The sequence below is a fragment of the Cebus imitator genome, unplaced genomic scaffold (assembly GCF_001604975.1).
Source record: "Cebus imitator isolate Cc_AM_T3 unplaced genomic scaffold, Cebus_imitator-1.0 Scaffold237, whole genome shotgun sequence".
Taxonomy (NCBI): domain Eukaryota; kingdom Metazoa; phylum Chordata; class Mammalia; order Primates; family Cebidae; genus Cebus; species Cebus imitator.
Window position 1 is genome coordinate 477,749 of NW_016107552.1, and position 8,828 is coordinate 486,576.

The 8,828-nt window shown below is 50.8% G+C and overlaps 1 long non-coding RNA gene across 1 annotated transcript in view; it reads right to left on the reverse strand.

Annotated features, from left to right (window-relative positions):
• Window positions 1–666, reverse strand: part of LOC119466872 — a 14,133-nt gene extending 13,467 nt beyond the window's left edge. The window contains exon 1 of the long non-coding RNA XR_005195375.1: window positions 590–666. This is a non-coding gene — a long non-coding RNA (uncharacterized LOC119466872). The remainder of the gene's footprint in view (window positions 1–589) is intronic.
• Between the last annotated feature and the right edge of the window lie 8,162 nt (window positions 667–8,828).

Below are 8,828 nucleotides of genomic sequence, written 5' to 3' on the forward strand. Positions count from 1 at the left end.
GCCTAATTTTTGTATTTTTAGTAGAGATGGGGTTTCACCATATTGGCTAGGCTGGTCTCGATCTCTTGACCTTGTGATCTGCCTTCCTCAGCCTCCCAAAGTGCTGGGATTACCAGAGTGCGCCACAGCGCCTGGCCCAGCTTCCATACTTCTAGCCAGTTCTCCAAAAGGTGGCGTTTGGTGTTTTGGGGGTGGGGAGGGTTCTGTTCGAGAGGCCGGCACCTGCAGCCACACTGTGATGAATGCTCCTATAAACTGTTCTCTGACGGAGAAATCTGAGGCCTGGGATAATTTCAGTGTTGGGCCCAGGTCAATAATTGCGAACACTTAACTCAGAGCCTGCGTCCATGAAGCAGTTCAAAGAGAGAAAGGAGCTGCCATTTGGCTGAACACCTACTATGTACATGATGAACCTGGTCTGATTTAATCCTTACGATAACCTCTGAAGCTAGGTGCTGCCATGCATACCCACTGTAGAGCTGGTGAAATGGCTCTGAGAGGGAATGGGATTGCCCGAGGTCGCACAGCTCGGTGGAGCGGAGATGGAACCCACATTCGCCCATTCGATCGATGTGTCCCAAGTACTCACTCTGCTAGGTAAGGTCCTCTGGCAACGTGGAGGTGAATGAGACGCACTCCTGGTCCTTGAGGTGTTCGGCTGGGGAGATAGGCCAGAGAACTCGCAAAGTGACAGTGCTGCAATGGAGCAGCTGGGGGGGGTTGAGGGAGCAGTCAGGGAAGGCTTCTTGGAGGTGGTGATCTACACCAAGAGCTACCAGCCTATGAGGTTCATGATGGCAGAGGCTGCATTTATCCTGGTCGCTGTGGTTGCACAGCATTGAGACGTTGTAGGCAACCAAAACGAATGCATTGAATCACTGAACAAGTAGGCAGTTAGTCAAGGTGAGAGGAAGTGGTTGTGGTAGACAGGATAATAGCCCCACAGATAGCCACCTTCTTGTCCCCAGGACCTGTGACGATGTTACCTTACAGGGCAAAAGGGACTTTGCAGATGAGATTAGGGGTAAGGAGTCCTGAGGTGGGGAGACTATCCTGGATTATCTGGGTGGGTCCAATCGAGCCACCGTAAAAGCAGTGAGCTCCTCCTGACCGTGCTCAGGGGGAGGTGTGACCATGGAAAGGTGACTGAGAGAGGCGACGCTGTGGCTTTGAAGATGGAAGGAGAATGCCAGGAGCCAAGGAATGCAGTAACCTCCAGGACCTGGCAGAGGCAAGAGGACAGATGCCCCCCGGAGTCTCCGGAAAGCAGCACAGCCCTGGCACCTCGACTTTAGCCCAGGAAGACCTATGACTGACTTCTGACCTCCAGAACCATCAAGTTTAAATTGGTGTTGTTTGGGCCGGGTGAAGTGGCTCACGCCTGTAATCCCAGCACTTTGGGAGCCTGAGGCGGGTGGATCATGAGGTCGGGAGATCGAGGGCATCTTGACTGACACAGTGAAACGCTGTCTCTGCTAAAAAGACAAAAAATTAGCCAGGCATGGTGGCACGTGCCTGTAGTCCCAGTTACTCGGGAGGCTGAGGCAGGAGAATTGCTTGAACCCGGGAGGCGGAGGCTACAGTGAGCCAAGATCACACTGCTGTACTCCAGCCTGGGTGGCAGAGGGAGACTCTGTTTTAACACAAATTAATACATAAAAACAAATAAGTAAATAAATCAGTGTTGTTTTAAACCTTATACGTTTGTGGAAATTTGTTACAGCAGTCATAGGAAACTAATACAGTGGAAGACAGTTCCAGGCAGAGGGAACAGCATGTGCAAAGGCCTGGAGGTAAGAACATGACCTGTGCAGCAGACTGCCAGCAGGGGGCGCCAAGGCTGGTGTGCCTACTGCTGCTTCCTGCCCTCTCTTACCAAGACACACTGGCAATGAGGTAGGTCCAGGTTCCCCAGCACCCGTAGACATCTGAAGTCTCCCTGCGGCCCTCCATGTGCACACCCAGGGGGCGTCCTCTGGAAAGCCAGCCAGGAAAGACACATTGGCAGGTCACCCTGGGAGGAGAACCTCTGCTCGTCCCTGGCCTGCCTTCTTTTCAGGGATTTTCTGAGACAACACGGGATAGGGCCCCCTGGAAAAGGGAGAAAATCTTGGCCAAGGTAAGGGATGTTTAGCTGTCAGGATGGAGCCCAGGGTTTCTGAGTTAAACCATTCTTGCATTGCTAGAAAGAAATGCCTGGCTGGGTGCGGTGGCTCACACCTGTCATCCCAGCACTTTGAGAGGCCAAGGTGAGCAGATTGCTTGAGGTCAGGAGTTTGAGACCAGCCTGGGAAACATGGCGAAATCCCGTCCGTACGAAAACATACAAAAATTAGCTGGTGTGGTGGTGCACCCCTGTAGTCCCAGCTGCTCGGGGGGCTGAGGTGGGAGGATCACCTGAGCCTGGGAGAAGGAGGTTGCAGTGAGCTGAGATGGTGCCACTGCATTCCAGCCTGGGTGAAAGATTGAGACCTTATCTGAAAAAAAAAAAAAAAAAAAAGGAAAGAAAAAAGGAAATACCTGAGACCAAGTAATTTACAAGAAAATAGTTTAATTAGCTCACAGTTATACAGGTTACATAGGAAACACAGATAGCTCCAGCATCTGCTTCGGGGGAGTCTCTGGAAGCTTCCAATCACGGTAGAAGGCCAAGCGGGAGCTTGCCCCTCCATCACCGGATGAGAACAGGAGCAAGAGGGTGAGGCTGGGGGAGGTGCTGCGCTTTACAACAACCAGATCTCAAGAGAACTCACTCGGAATCGCGAGAACAGCACCAAGCCATGAGGGATCCTCCCCTATCACCCAAACACCTCCCACCAGGCCCCACCTCCGACACTGAGGATTACAGTTCAACATGAGATTCGAGTGGGGACAAATACCCAAAATGATATCATGCTGTATTCCTGAACGCTCTCATGATCATGGCGCTATTCCTTTACATGATTCTAGCTTTGTAGCATTCTATGGTGTGCCCTGTGGCCTCCCCTGCATGAGCCTTCCCTGAGCCTGTGAGGTCTGCAGGGCCAAGTGCCATCGTGCCAGGGCACAGAGGACAATACTGTTCAGAGAGGTGAGCTGACCTGCCCGAGGGTGCCCAGCACGGTGGGCAGAGCTCAGCTGGGGGACCTGTGTCTTCTGATGGTCTTTCCTATCCCACACCACCTCTTGCCTGAAAGGGGAGTGACATGCAGTTTTTAAAAATTGTACATAACATTAAATTATCATTTTAACCATTTTATTTTATTTTAGGCAGAGTCTCGTTTTGTCACCTAGGCTGGTGTGCAGTGGCACGATCTCAGCTCACTGTAACCTCCGTCTCCCAGGCTCAAGCCATCCTCCTGCCTCAGCCTCCAGAGTAGCTGGGACTACAGGCATGTGTGCCATCATGCCTGGCTAATTTTTGTTTTTTTGTTTTTTATTTATTTTTGTTTGTTTGTTTTTGAGACGAAGTCTCACTCTGTCACCAGGCTGGAGTGCAGTGGCGTGATCTCAGCTCACTGCAACCTCCGCCTCCTGGGTTCAAGCAATCCTCCTGCCTCAGCCTCCAGAGTAGCTGGGACTACAGGCATGTGTGCCATCATGCCTGGCTAATTTTTGTTTTTTTGTTTTTTATTTATTTTTGTTTGTTTGTTTTTGAGACGAAGTCTCACTCTGTCACCAGGCTGGAGTGCAGTGGCGTGATCTCAGCTCACTGCAACCTCCGCCTCCTGGGTTCAAGCAATCCTCCTGCCTCAGCCTCCCAGGTAGCTGGGATTATAGGCGACCGCCACCACGCCCAGCTAATTTTTGGTATTTCTAGTAGAGACGGGGTTTCACTTTGTTGGCGAGGTTGGTCTCATACTTTTGACCTCGTGATCTACCTGCCTCAACCTCCCAAAGTGCTGGGATTACAGGCGTGAGCCACCGTGCCCGGCCCAGGACTTCATTCCTTTTTATGGCTGAATAATATTCTGTTGCATAGATGCAGGAATCATATTTCGTTCATTCATTCATAGCTGATGGACATTTAGATCGTGTCCACCTTTTGGGTGTTATGAATAATGCTGCTATAAACACGTGTGCTCAAATGTTGTTTGAAGACCTGTGTTTATTTCTCTTGGGTTTATATCTAGGAATGGAATTGCTGGGGCCTATGGGTAATTCTAAGTTTAACTTATTAATAAACCCGAATTAACTTTGAACTTGCCCTTGGTTACAGTTTGTGAAAATTAAGATAGAGCTGGCATTTCTGACTTGCACCTGAGTTCATTGACATGGTGGTCTCCTGGTTCTCAGGGGGACAGAAATACATGCCTAGGCTAGGCCCCCACACAGCTCTGAAGAGCTGTCATTTATTAAATGACATGTCATTTATTAAAACCTCAAGTTTATGGCACAGTCTGGGAATAACAGAGTTGCTCAGAGGAGGTGAGCATAGTCAGTGGATGTGCCTGGGTAACGTGGTGAAACCCTGTTGAAGCTGGTGAAACTCTACAAAAAATACAGAAATTAGCCGGGTGTGTTGGTGGGTGCCTGTAGTCCCAGCTACTCGAGAGGCTGAGGTGGGAAGATCATTTGAGCCTCGGAAAGCTGAGGCTGCAGTGAGCCGTAACTGTGGCCCCTGTCCTCAGCCCAGGTGACAGAGAAGTGGGTGGAGAGATGTGTTGGTGGAGGTGCTCTTGTGTGATCTTGAAGGAACAGGGTGTGATGGGACTGGGTGGCCGTCGGATGCCCTTCCTGGGTGCCTGATGGGATGGAATTCAGAGGTGAGGATGTGTTCCATGCCATGGCCCTCACCAGCATGAAGAAGGCACACAGGGGGCAGTGTGGAGGATCCAACAAACCTGCTTCAAGGCCAGCTCCTCCCTAAACCTCAGATTTTCCATCTGCAGAATGGGACTGCCCATCTGAATCTAAATGCTGAGGTTTGGCGGTCACATGCACAAACGCACAAGCGGGTCGGTGCCCATCCTCGCGAACTCCAGAAATGGCTGCTGGCATCGTTATGACGACTCTTAGGGCTGTGTGGCCTTGGAAACTCCCCCTCCCAGGTCCCGGGGCCCAAGCTGGCCCTGAGGAATCTTGCTCTCGATAAGAAAGCAGGAGGGCAGATTCCATTTAAATGATCACCCCCCAGTTTGAAACATGTTCCTTCAACAATTTCTGAACTGTTTCACAGTGTGAGTTCCCCTGAACTGCTAATATCTTCAGGGATTTAAAAAACATATTTGCAACAAAGAGGTCTTTGTCTGCCGGGCCGGGGCAGCCTGGCAGGGATGTTACCTGAAACCTGATCGTCAGACGCTGGCCACAAACCTGCCGCATTGTGTCCCAGTGGCGACAGTGGTGATGGCGGGCTGGATTAAATCGGGCCTTTTGTCGTGGCGGGAAGGGCCACCAGCCACGTGACATGGGGTGGTGGTGGGGTGGTAGGGGAGGCTTAACTCTGCAGGCCCTGAGGCCGGCAGCCCCCCTTCCCTGATATTTCCGCGTGTTGGTGATCTCATCACAGCAGGCTGTGGAGAGGGCACCAGCGCCGTCCTCAGTTTCCCCACGCAGAGCAGGGAGCAGGGGATGGACTGAGTCACATGAGTGGCACTGCTGGGATTTGAACTTGGATCTAAATGTTATCCCTGAACTCCTCTGTGGGACCAGATGCTGGGTTTTAGGTCCAATTGCTCTGCAGACATATGCTAAGTATCTACCATGTGTCACCCCTCTGCAGGCACTGGGGACCCAGTAATGAGTAAAGTGAAGACATTGGTTCATTCATTCATTCACTCATTCGTTCATCCAGTACTGGTTGAGGCGAGTTTGATGAGAACGGATAGAGGGGCTGTTCAGCGGTCGCACACTGTGCAATCCACCTGGCTCACTCATGCCTTGTCACACAGACCCAGGGCTCAGAAGGATGACCAGGGTTCTAGCTTTTTCCCTGTTGTTTTCTCAATGCCCAGGGTCATGACTAGCACATAGCACGTGCTCAAAAAAAGAAAAAAGATGCACTGGGCGTGGTGGCTCACGCCTGTAATCCCAGCACTTTGGGAGGCCGAACTAGTGGATCACGAAGTCAGGAGTTCAAGACCAGCCCGGCCAAGATGGTGAAACCCCGTCTCTACTAAAAATACAAAAATTAGCCAGGTGTAGTGGCAGGCACCTGTAATCCCAGCTATTCAGGAGGCTGAGGCAGAAAACTACTTGAATCTTGGAGGCGGAGATTGCAGTGAACTGAGATAGCTCCACTGCACTCCAGCCTGGGTGACAGAGAGAGACTCTGTCTCAAAAGAAAAAAAAAAATTAAATGCAGCTCCACAGCAGCATTATTCACAATAGGCAAAAGGTAGAAACTACCCAAATGTCCACTGATGTGGAAAAACAGGATGTGGTATATCCATATAATGGAATATTACTCAGCCATAAAAAGGAATGAAGTGCTGAGACACACTGAACATGGACAGACCTGAGAAACATTCTGCTAAGTGGAAGCAGCCAGCCACAAAAGGCCACATAGTATGTGATTCCTTTTATAAGAAGTGTCTAGAATAGGCAACTCCACAGAGACAGAAAGTGGATTGGTGGTTGCCAGGGGCTGGGGGAGGAGCGAATGGGGAGTGACTGCTTAATGGGTGTGGGGTTTCCTTTTGGGGTGATTAAAATGTTTGGAACTAGATAGAAGATTTGGATTCAGGGACACACAGGAGGACACCACATGAAAACAAAGGCAGGGATTGGGAGGACGCCTCTGCAGGCCCAGGAAAGTCAGAGGTTGCTGGGAGCCTCCAGAAGCTGGAAGAGGTGAGGAAAAACTCTGCACTAGAGCCCCGCGGAGAACCAGGCTCTGCTCCCACCTCGACTGCAGAAGTCTGGCCTCCAGGACTGTGAGAAAATACTTTTTTGTTGTTTTCAGCCAGCAGGCAGGTGGTACTTTGTTAGTTCCTGGGGCAGCCTGAGGAGGGGTCACTACCCATCCTGGTTCAACTGCTGAAGGATGATTTTTTTCTATGCCACATAGCGTCGAGACTGATGGAAAGAGGGTGGCTTAGGGGAAAGAAGGAAGGAGGGAGGGAGGGAGGAAGGAAGAGAAGGAGGAGCAGGAAGGAAGAACGAAGAAAGAGAGGAAAGGAAGGGAGGGAAGGAAGGGAAGGAAAAGAGGGAAAAAGAGAAAAGGAAGAAAGAAAGAAGGGAAAAAAGGAGGGAGGAAGGTGGGGAAGAAGGGAGGGAGGAAGGAAGAGAAGGAGGAGCAGGAAGGAAGAACGAAGAAAGAGAGGAAAGGAAGGGAGGGAAGGAAGGGAAGGAAAAGAGGGAAAAAGAGAAAAGGAAGAAAGAAAGAAGGGAAAAAAGGAGGGAGGAAGGTGGGGAAGAAGGGAGGGAGGAAGGAAGAGGGATGAAAAAGGAAAGAAAGGATGGAAAGAGCGGGGGGAAGAAGGAAGGGGAGAAGGGAAGGAAAAGAGGAGAAAGAAAAAGGAAGAAAGGAAGGAAGGAGGAAGGAAGGAGGGAAAGGAGGAAGAAAGAAAGAGAGAAAGAGAAACAATGAAAGCAGGGAGAGAGGAAAAGCATGATGTAAGAAATGTCGCAATCCGCTCTTGAGAGGACCATCTCCGGGAGGGGCGGGGCCTCGTCAATTCCATTCAAGGCCAGCCTGGCCAACATGGTGAAACCCCATCTCTACGAAAAATACAAAAATTAGCCGGGCGTGGTGGCGGACACCTATAATCCCAGCTACTTGGGGGGCTGAGGCAGGAGAATCACTGGAGCACAGGTGGCAGAGGTTGCAGTGAGCCAAGATCACACCAGGGCACTCCGGCCTGAGCAACAAGAGTGAGACTCCATCTGAAAATAATAATAATAATAATAATGGGCCTTGATTCAAAGTTGGAAATATACTTTTCACAAATGCAATAATTATATATATACATATATATATATTTTTTGTAGAGACAGGGTCTCTCTCTGTTGCCCAGGCTGGCCTCGAACCTCTGGGCTTAAGCTATCCTCTTGCCTCAGCCTCCCAAAGTGCTGGGATTACAGGCATAAGCCAACTGTGCCTGCCCAGAATTTCATTTCTTTTTACGGCTGAGGAATATTCCATCGTGTGTACATACCACACTCCCTAAATGGCTTTTCAATCTACACACTGGTCACCATCTGCCGTTTGAAAAGCACCAGGTAGGGCCTTGCAGGATGCATAGGAGTTTGTAAGACTGGACGGCAAGGGCCCTTCACTCCTTCATTCAGCAAATGAATGAAATGCAAACGGAAGTGGCCCAAACCAGGAAGTACCCCTCCTGGCGGGATGTTCCTGATAGAGTGGTGGACGGGGATTCATTAAGGATCCCATGAGACAACGCTGCTGGATGTTTAGCTCCCCAGACCTGGGGGGTGGAAGAGCATTCCAGCGCGGGGTGATCTGGTGGGAGTGGCTGGGGGCGGGGTGCGGGGTGTTTCCCTGAGGATGTGGCGGCTGAGCTGAGGTATGCGTGTGCCTTCACTGAGCAAGAAGCCCTCCAGCCCTGGGCACAGCCCCTGCCATGGCCTGTGATGGGAGAAGGAGAGAGGGGCGCAGGAGGGGCCAGAGCAGCCCTGCGGCAGGGACTGTGGCGGGCATGGCAAGGTCACCAGGGCGGGGCACGCAGGGCCTTGCAGACTGCTGTAAGGAATTTGAACTTTGTTCTCAAAGGACAGATCCGCTGAATATTCTAAGGACATGAGTGAGGGGCTGTGACCTGATTTTATCAGATTTAGAGCCTGGCTGCTGCCCAGGTCGGGAGAGCGGTGGCCAGGGCCAGGGAAGGAGGGGTAACATGGGGAAAGACTTCTTTCTTGTTTGCTTTTTTTTTTTTTTTTTTTTT